The sequence below is a fragment of the Ranitomeya variabilis genome, chromosome 2 (genome assembly GCF_051348905.1).
Source record: "Ranitomeya variabilis isolate aRanVar5 chromosome 2, aRanVar5.hap1, whole genome shotgun sequence".
Lineage (NCBI taxonomy): Eukaryota > Metazoa > Chordata > Amphibia > Anura > Dendrobatidae > Ranitomeya > Ranitomeya variabilis.
This window is the reverse complement of record NC_135233.1, coordinates 825059857-825068609: the sequence shown is the minus strand read 5'-3', so window position 1 is coordinate 825068609 and position 8753 is coordinate 825059857.

Below are 8753 nucleotides of genomic sequence, written 5' to 3'. Positions count from 1 at the left end.
TACTGCTCATTCTTATGTGTAAAAGATAAAGAGAATGGGAAGCCCCAGCGATATTTCACTTGTACTGACTGTAGTGCCATGGTGATTGGTTTAAGGGCTCTCCTACGAAACAGCGTGGCAGGTGCTATGTCCGCAAACAATTTCACAGAATCTGGAAGTCCAGGAAGTGTAGATAGAGATCTTGCAGCATTAAGAATTAAATCTCTAGATTCCTCATATTGCATTTTGAGGACCACGTCTCTGGGAATGTCTGCGGAACGTGTTCTGCCTAGAGCCCTATGGATTCTTGTGATATGTAATGAGGATGGATCTGCCTGCGGCAGGAGCGCAATAAATAGAGCAGTGACTGTCTCTTTTAATGTCACATAGGATTCTGGTAAGCCACGCACTCTAATATTACCTCTTCTGGACCTATTCTCTAGGTCCTCACTGCGCAGCTCTAAATCCATGATGCGATCAGCATGGAGTGTGAGGGTCTCTTGATCTTCACTAAGGGCCTCTGCTGTGGCCTCCATTTTCTCCTCTAAGCATGCTGTGCGCTGGGAGATATCTTGTAGCTGGGCGGTGACCGCAGTCATGGCTGCAGAAAGTTCTGTGCGGAAGGTCTCCTGGAGGGATTTGGTGAGTGCAGCAGTTGAAATAACAGCGTCCCCTCCATTATTCAGATCCTCATCATCTGCCCCTTCACTGAGCTGCAGCGCCGGGATGTGAGAGAGAGTGAGGACAGGTGCGGCGGCCATTTTACCTGCACCGCCGCCCGCCAAGAGTTCTGATATCGGGCGGCCAGCCGGCTGTCCCGCGCCAGCTTTCCTGGGCATTGCGGACCTCGGCGCTCTCGGAGGCGAGGGGAAGCAGACCGCCGTGAAAAAGTCCCGATTCCGGTATCTAAACGGGGGGGAATCAAGCCTCGGGATGCGGAGCTCAGCCGAGCACTTCCTGCTCCATCAGAGTCCGCGCATGCGCCCCGTGACATCCCCTTTAATAGCCGACCGGACCCGGTACCGAGTACCCTGCCATGGTGGGCGACTCACACACATATCTCCAAGGTTGCCCAAACTTTTGCATAGGACCATTTTCCTTTTTGTACTTTTTAAAATGTAAAAAATGAAAATGTATGTTTTCTTTTACCAAAAATACACAGTAAAATACAAAGTAAATGTGTCATGTTTAACTTTAGGCCATTTATAGATCATTTAATTTTCAACTTGCTTAACTGTTCATAATTAACAGTAATTTTGATTAGGGGTGCCCATACTTTAACATGCCACTGTATTTGTGCTGAAGCATTTACAGATAATGTTGGTGCAGCAGGGAGGTCCTGTTGGAACAAGGGATGTAGTGGTGGCTGCAGGGCAACACGAGAAACAAATGGGAATCATGAGATCTTATCATGGAAAGTTGAAGAAACGGCAGCTGTAGTGACAGTTGTGGTTCTGCAGAAACCAGGGGGAACTCAGTTATGAATAACCTGGATGACAGAGTTGAGTTACACAATAGGTTATGAGGAAGGACTGCATCAGCGGTGAAGCAACGTTAACTCCGTAAGGAAGGACAACTTAGTTTTCAAAAGTTCAATGCAGAGCTGGCGGCAGAATAGCAGAACTGATTTTGTCACAAAGTCCTAGGTGGAGCTTAGTGATACAGCAAAATAAGCTCAGTGATTTAACAGAGCTGAGTTTGTCACAGAGTCCAACATAGCAGGGCTGGTAAGTGGTGTAGTTCAGCTAGTAAAGCTAGGGTTTTTTTCAGGAAGCCAAAGTAGAACTGATCAGCAATGTAGAAGAGCTGAGTTTGCCACAAGCCTGTGGCAGAATGGATTAGCAGAATAATAGAGTACCAAATGATGTAGCAGAACTGAACAGTAGTATAGAGAACCTAGAGAAGTAGCAGAGCTGGGTTTGTCAGGTGAATCCAGAAACAGAGAAGCACAGTTCATAGCAGTAGTGAGGATGAAAAATAATTTAATATTTAGGCAGCATTTCACCACTTGAGCCAGTCTATAAGGTGTCACGGACGTGGTTTATGGAACCACTGTGCCACGGACCGTGGAGAGCCTGGAGGGGCGTGACTAAGCAAACACCTGAATGTTCACTAGAACCTCTGATGGTGAGGTTAGACTTAGCTCCCAATGAACACCAGGTACCACTCCAGACCAACGGACGTGCAGCAGCTGGACCCAGAGGACAGACTGGAGGGAGCAGCTGGCAGAGTTTGTATTAGAATGCAGCAGACAATTCGCATCCGAGTGCAGCAGAGTTTGTATCAGAGTGCAGCAGGCAGTGTTTGTATCAGAGTGCGGCAGGCAGGGTCTGCATTAGAGTGCAGCAGGCAGGATCTGCATTAGAGTGCAGCAGGCAGGATCTGCATTAGAGTGCAGCAGGCAGGATCTGCATTAGAGTGCAGCAAGCAGGATCTGCATTAGAGTGCAGCAAGCAGGGTCTGCAGTTGAGTGCAGTGGGGACTGGTATGAAAACTTACACAACTTAGACTGTGAAACAGGAAGGTTGCTCAGGCACCTCCCCAGTGGGGAGGAAGCAATATATACATAATGTGCCACAGCCATTGGCTGGGGAGGAAATGGCAAGTGCACGCACTGGCCCTTTAAGAGGGCGGGAGCGCACGTGCGCATGCCCTAAGGACATGGATAGAGGAGCAGCTTGAACCATGCAGAGCATGGGGAAGGTAAGAACTGTCTGCAGCATGAGTGAGTGAAGAGACACGCTGGAGACCCTGCCTGTCAGAGCAGGGATCCGGCGTGGTGCTAACATGAGGCCTGGGGCATAATGTCAGAAAAGGGCTGCAGGTTACCATAGCAAACCCAATGCGCCCAAGAGCAAAAAGATCTCCAGCAGCAGGAGGAGGACATAGTGCTTGGTGCTGGCTTCAGTAGAGGTGAACAGAATTACACCAGTTTTAATTATAACTATTTCCAATATCGATGCAATTTTAATTATAATTGTAACTATTTCTAATAGTGATCACCTAGAAAAGGTTCAGGAGACTCAGGCACACACATTTCAGCATTGCTCACATTTCGATGATATAAGTCTATCAAACATTTTATCCAATTATCAAAATTTACAAAAAAAATCTTCTTGAGAGTGTTACTGGAGTTTCGCACACCTACAGAATTGTTTCAAAATGCTTTGGAGAAGTTCCTGAATTTTGTATCACTCTCTTCTCCAACACCCACTCTGGCTAAAATAAAGCATAGGTCTTATCACTGCAGCACCGCTCCATATTTTCTTTTAATTTAATCTTTGGAGTGGTGACACTAATATAAGTTCCTTTCCCTTAGTATTATATTCGCCAGCTGCCATCTTCAGCTCTTCTCGATGCCGCTCCTGTACCACGCCGTCATCTTGTGACCGTAACTTCTGATAGACTGGGTCAGAGGTGACGGCCACAAGCTCTCAATGTCAGTCAGTAAGACTCTCGTTCTGTCCTTGTTCTGGATCTCATAGACTTACATTGAGCAGGGACTTCTGGCTCACCCTGCAAACACTGGAGCAATCAGGCTGCTCACAACCTGCAAAAGACGCCTGGAGCTGTGCAAATAACTGATATTAGGGACACCGCTCCAGTGGTAAAATAAAATAAATTTAAATGCTGGAGTGGTGCTATCAGTGTCATGTATGAACATTCTTTAACCCCTTTCTGACCTCAGATGGGATAGTACGTCCGAGGTCAGAACTCCAGCTTTGATGAGGGCTCCAGCGGTGAGCCCGCATCAAAGCCGGGACATGTCAGCTGTTTTGTACAGCTGACATGTGCCCGCAATAGCGACAGGTGGAATCGTGATCCACCCACCGCTATTAATTAGTTAAATGCCGCTGTCATATGCCGACAGCGGCATTTAACTAGTGCTTCCGGCCATCAGGCCGGAAATGCGCACATCGTTGACCCCCATCACGTGATCAGGGTCAGCGATGCATCGGCATGACAACCAGAGGTCTATTGAAGACCTCTATGGTGGTTGATGCCGGATTGCTGTGAGCGCCACCCTGTGGTCTGCGCTCATAGCAATGCAGCAATTCTACTACATAGGAGCGATCTGATGATCGCTCCTATGTAGCAGAGCCGATCAGGCTATGCCAGCTTCTAGTCTCCTATGGAGGCTATTGAAGCATGGCAAAAGTAAAAAAAAAGTTTTAAAAAATATGAAAAAATAAAAAAAATATAAAAAGTTTAAATCACCCCCCTTTCGCCCTATTCAAAATAAAACAATTTAAAAAAATCAAATAAACACATATTTGGTATCGCCGAATTCAGAATCGCCCGATCTATCAATAAAAAAAAAGGATTAACCTGATCGCTAAACAGCGTAGCAAGAAAAAAATTTGAAACGCCAGAATTACATTTTTTGGTCGCCGCGACATTGCATTAAAATGCAATAATGGGCGATCAAAAGAACGTATCTGCACCAAAATGGTATAAGTAAAAACGTCAGCTCGGCGCACAAAAAATAAGCCCTCACCCAACCTCAGATCACAAAAAATGGAGACACTACGGGTATTGGAAAATGGCGCAGTTTTTTTTTTTAGCAAAGTTTGGAAAAATTTTTACCACTTAGATAAAAAAGAACTCGTGTCTATGAACTCGTAATGACATGGAGAATCATAATGGCAGGTCAGTTTTAGCATTTAGTGAACCTAGAAAAAAAGCCAAACAAAAACATGTGTGGGATTGCACTTTTTGTGCAATTTCCCCGCACTTGGAATTTTTTGCCCTTTTTCTAGTACACAACATGAACCAATGGTGTCGTTCAAAAGTACAACTCGTCCCGCAAAAAATAAGCCCTCACATGGCCAAATTGACGGAAAAATAAAAAAGTTATGGCTCTGGGAAGGATGGGCGCGAAAAACGAAAACGCAAAACTGAAAAAAGCTGGGGTCATGAAGGAGTTAAAATGTATTAAACTTGACTGTAAAACAGCTTCAATTTTATGCATTTATCTTTCAAAGCCCGAAAAATATTTAATACTGTTTACACTATGACAAAAATAATGCAAAAATACAGATAACATGTTTAATATCAGACTCTGTTATATTTAGCAAAAAAGTTAAATTAATTAAAAAAAAAAACAATCCTGACAGGAAGAACCTATTGTTTTGATAAATGGAGCTGTGCTCAGTCCAGCTTGTTATTATGCTTTTATGAACCTGAACTGCCCTCTAGTGGTCTACATTGGTAACGCAATGATTCCAAGCCAATGTACAAAAATGTACATAATTTTTCCCTTAAAAATCTTTTTTAGCTCCAAATTTTGTATTTTCACAAGGGTAACAGGAGGAAATGGACCCCAAAAATTGTTTTGCAATTTCTCCTTAGTTCACAGATACCCTATATGTGGCCGAAAACTACTTTTGAAGCAAAGTGCCAAGCTCAGAAGGGAAGTAGCTCCATATTAAAAAGCAGATTTTGCTTCACTGGTTTGAGGGTGCCATGTCACATTGGCAAAGCCCCAGAGGTGCAGAACAGCAGAATCCCCCATAAGTGACTCCATTTAACAAACTAAATCAATAAATTTATCTAGGGGTGCATTAATTATACATGTGTGTCACAGAATTTTATACCATTGGGCAGTGAAGAAGAAATTATTTACATTTTTACCACCAAAATTGTGTTAGCCCCAAATTTTTTATCGTCATACTAGGAAAACTGTAAAAATGGCACCAAAATTTGTCCCTCAATTTCTGCTGAAAATAGAAATATCCCATATGAGGCTGTACAGTACTGCTTAGCCATAAGGAGTGACTCAGGAGGGAAGGAGTGCTATTTGCCTCCTAGAACGCAGATTTTCCCAGAATAGTTTGTGAACGCCATATACAGAGCCCCTAAGTGCTACAAAAGCAGAATCACCCCTTAAGTGACCCCATTTTGGCATTTATACCCCTTGGGGAATTTATCTACAGATGTAGTGACGATTTTGACTCTATGGGTCTTTTCCAGAAACAGGCAGCAGTGGATGAAAACCCCAATGGATCCACTCACTATAATGAGGTAGCAGAGTTAATCTGGCCACTGTTCAGCGGTGTCCTTTTCAGAAGTGCGCAAAACTGTGGCCGACAGCACTTTTATGCAATCCTAAAAAGATGGACACCGCCGGATCAAATGTGATCCCTGTATTACCTGTTCAATGACACTATATACCGATTTCCTGTGTATAATGTCACTAGTGATCACTGTATTATATGTACACGGACATTATATACTGAGCTCCTCTGTATAATGTCTCTGTATATAGTGTCAATGTACAGGCATCAGAGCTCCTGTGTATGTCACTGGTGATCACTGTATTACCTGTACACTGACACTATATACAAAGCTCCTCTGTATAATGTCACTAGTGATCACTGTATTATCTGTACACGGACATTATATACTGAGCTCCTCTGTATAATGTCACTGGTGATCTTTGTATTATCTGTACACTGACACTATATACAGAGCTCCTGTGTATAATGTCACTGGTGATGCCTGTATTACTTGTACACTGCTGGGGAATGAATTGAAAGCAGGGGAACATAGCATCGCAGACTTGCGGTGCTGCGCCCCCTGATGGTATAAACTCATATGAACTCTAGCGTGGGGATTTTTCTATTTTCTCACGTATGAGTTTATGCCAGCAGAGGGCGCAGCTCCGCAAATCTACGATGCTACGTTCCCCTGCTTTCAATTCATTCCCCAGATTTTACAGTCAGGAGCACAGCTGCATTAGCAGGCTCCTGGCTGTAAAATTATTTATCCCCTTCAGATGGATTTACAGCGTGGGACGTGTCTGAGCGCCGGAAAGATATGGGATATTGTTGTGTTTTTTTTGTTTGTTTTTACAGAACGAGGGTCTTCAGGTGGATTAAGTGTATAATAAAGATTTTACAACCCCATGTGTTTTTATTTCAATAAAATACACACACACATTAAGAATAAAGTATTACCCTTTAATATTATTGGATTAATAATGGATAGGTGTCTCATTGACACCTCTCCATTATTAACCAGGCTTAATGTCACCTTACAATAGCAAGGTGACATTAACCCTTTATTATCCCATATCCCACCGCTACAAGGGAGTGGGAAGAGAGTGGCTAAGTGCCAGAATAGGCGCATCTTACAGATGTGCCTTTTCTGGGGTGGCTGGGGGCAGATGTTTTTAGCCAGGGGGGACCAATAACCATGGTCCCTTTCTAGGCTAATAATATCTGCCCTCAGTCACTGGCTTTCCCACTCTGGCGGAGAAAATTGCGCGGGAGCCCACACCAGTTTTTTCCGTGATTTAACCCTTTGTTTTAACAGATAGAGCCCCCATATTTTGCAAACAGACTACTAACATTATTAGTGAGGATTATGTATAAAAAAAAAAAAAAAAGGGATATGAAATGGTTTACTGTATGTAAACCATGTCTCATATCCTGTCGGGTTTGATAAGGAGATAGCAAAAGCCGGCAATTGAATTACCGGCTTTTCGGCTATCTAGCGCTGTATGAAATATATCTATATATGTTTTCACGAATATTTGAGCCCATGGATCCATTATATGTCCATTTTGCAAGGTTGCGAGAAACAAACCGCAGTACGGATGCCATACGGATTACATATGGAGGTTAACATGCGTAAAATACGCTGCCACACCCTGCCTGCGGATTACATATATGTGTCTCACTGACATATATATATATATAATCTATATCTATCTATATATACCTACCTATACTGTGTAGACATTTGATCTGTTCTATTCCAACCTGTCAGTGTGATTTTACTGTACAGCGCACTGAATTGCCACCTTTTCCCTAGAACACCAATGCGTATTTCTCGCAAGTCACACTGATGGTCTGTGTGTAATCCGTATTTTTCTCGCCCCCATACTTTCATTGGTGGATTTTTTGCACAATACGCTGACAAACGCAGCATGCTGTGATTTTCTTCGCCTGTAAAATACGGCAGAGAAATATACGGCAGATAGGAGCTGCCCCATAGAGAATCATTGGTCGGTGTGAAATGCATAGTTTTTGCGCCTCTTATAAGTCCGTAAAACTCTCTAGTGTGACGCTGGCCTGAATGTGTGATTGGTGAAGACGTAGTGCAGAAGTGGAGTTTTTCCAAGAGTGGGCAGTGGGACTGTGAAAGGTTTGACGGGTGAGGCAGAGTTGAGGTTTAGCCTAGGGGGAGTCTCAATAGGGCCATGAAACACTGGTATTACATACCTGGTAATGTGTTTTTTCATGAGACATGATGGCACCACGAGAGAGGGGGTTTGCCCATCAAGGATAGGAAATCTTCAAGATAAAAGGGGCGGCTCCTCTCTCCACATCAGTTGTTTTACAGAGTACGAGAGGAACTCCGCTGGTTAGTGTACACAAATAATACATCCTATACGGTTCTATTCACCGATACCCCAGGGAGTGTATAATACAAATAATGCTAATAATGCACCCAACTAATGACGTGATCAAAAGGGTGGGAATATAAGGGTGCCGTCATGTCTCATGAAAAAACACATTACCAGGTATGTAATACCCGTGTCTTTCCATCATCATACATGACGGCACCACGAGAGTTACAGAGATTGTATTCTCTTTTAGGGAGGGATCACTGCTTGTAACACTTCTCCCAAATGTGAGATCAGAGGTAGCAGATAGGTCTAGCCTATAATGTTTAAAAAATGTTGACGGAGAGGACCAAGTGGCCACCTTACAGATTTGGTCGATGGTAGCATCTGCTCTCTCCGCCCACGACGTTGCCATGGCCCT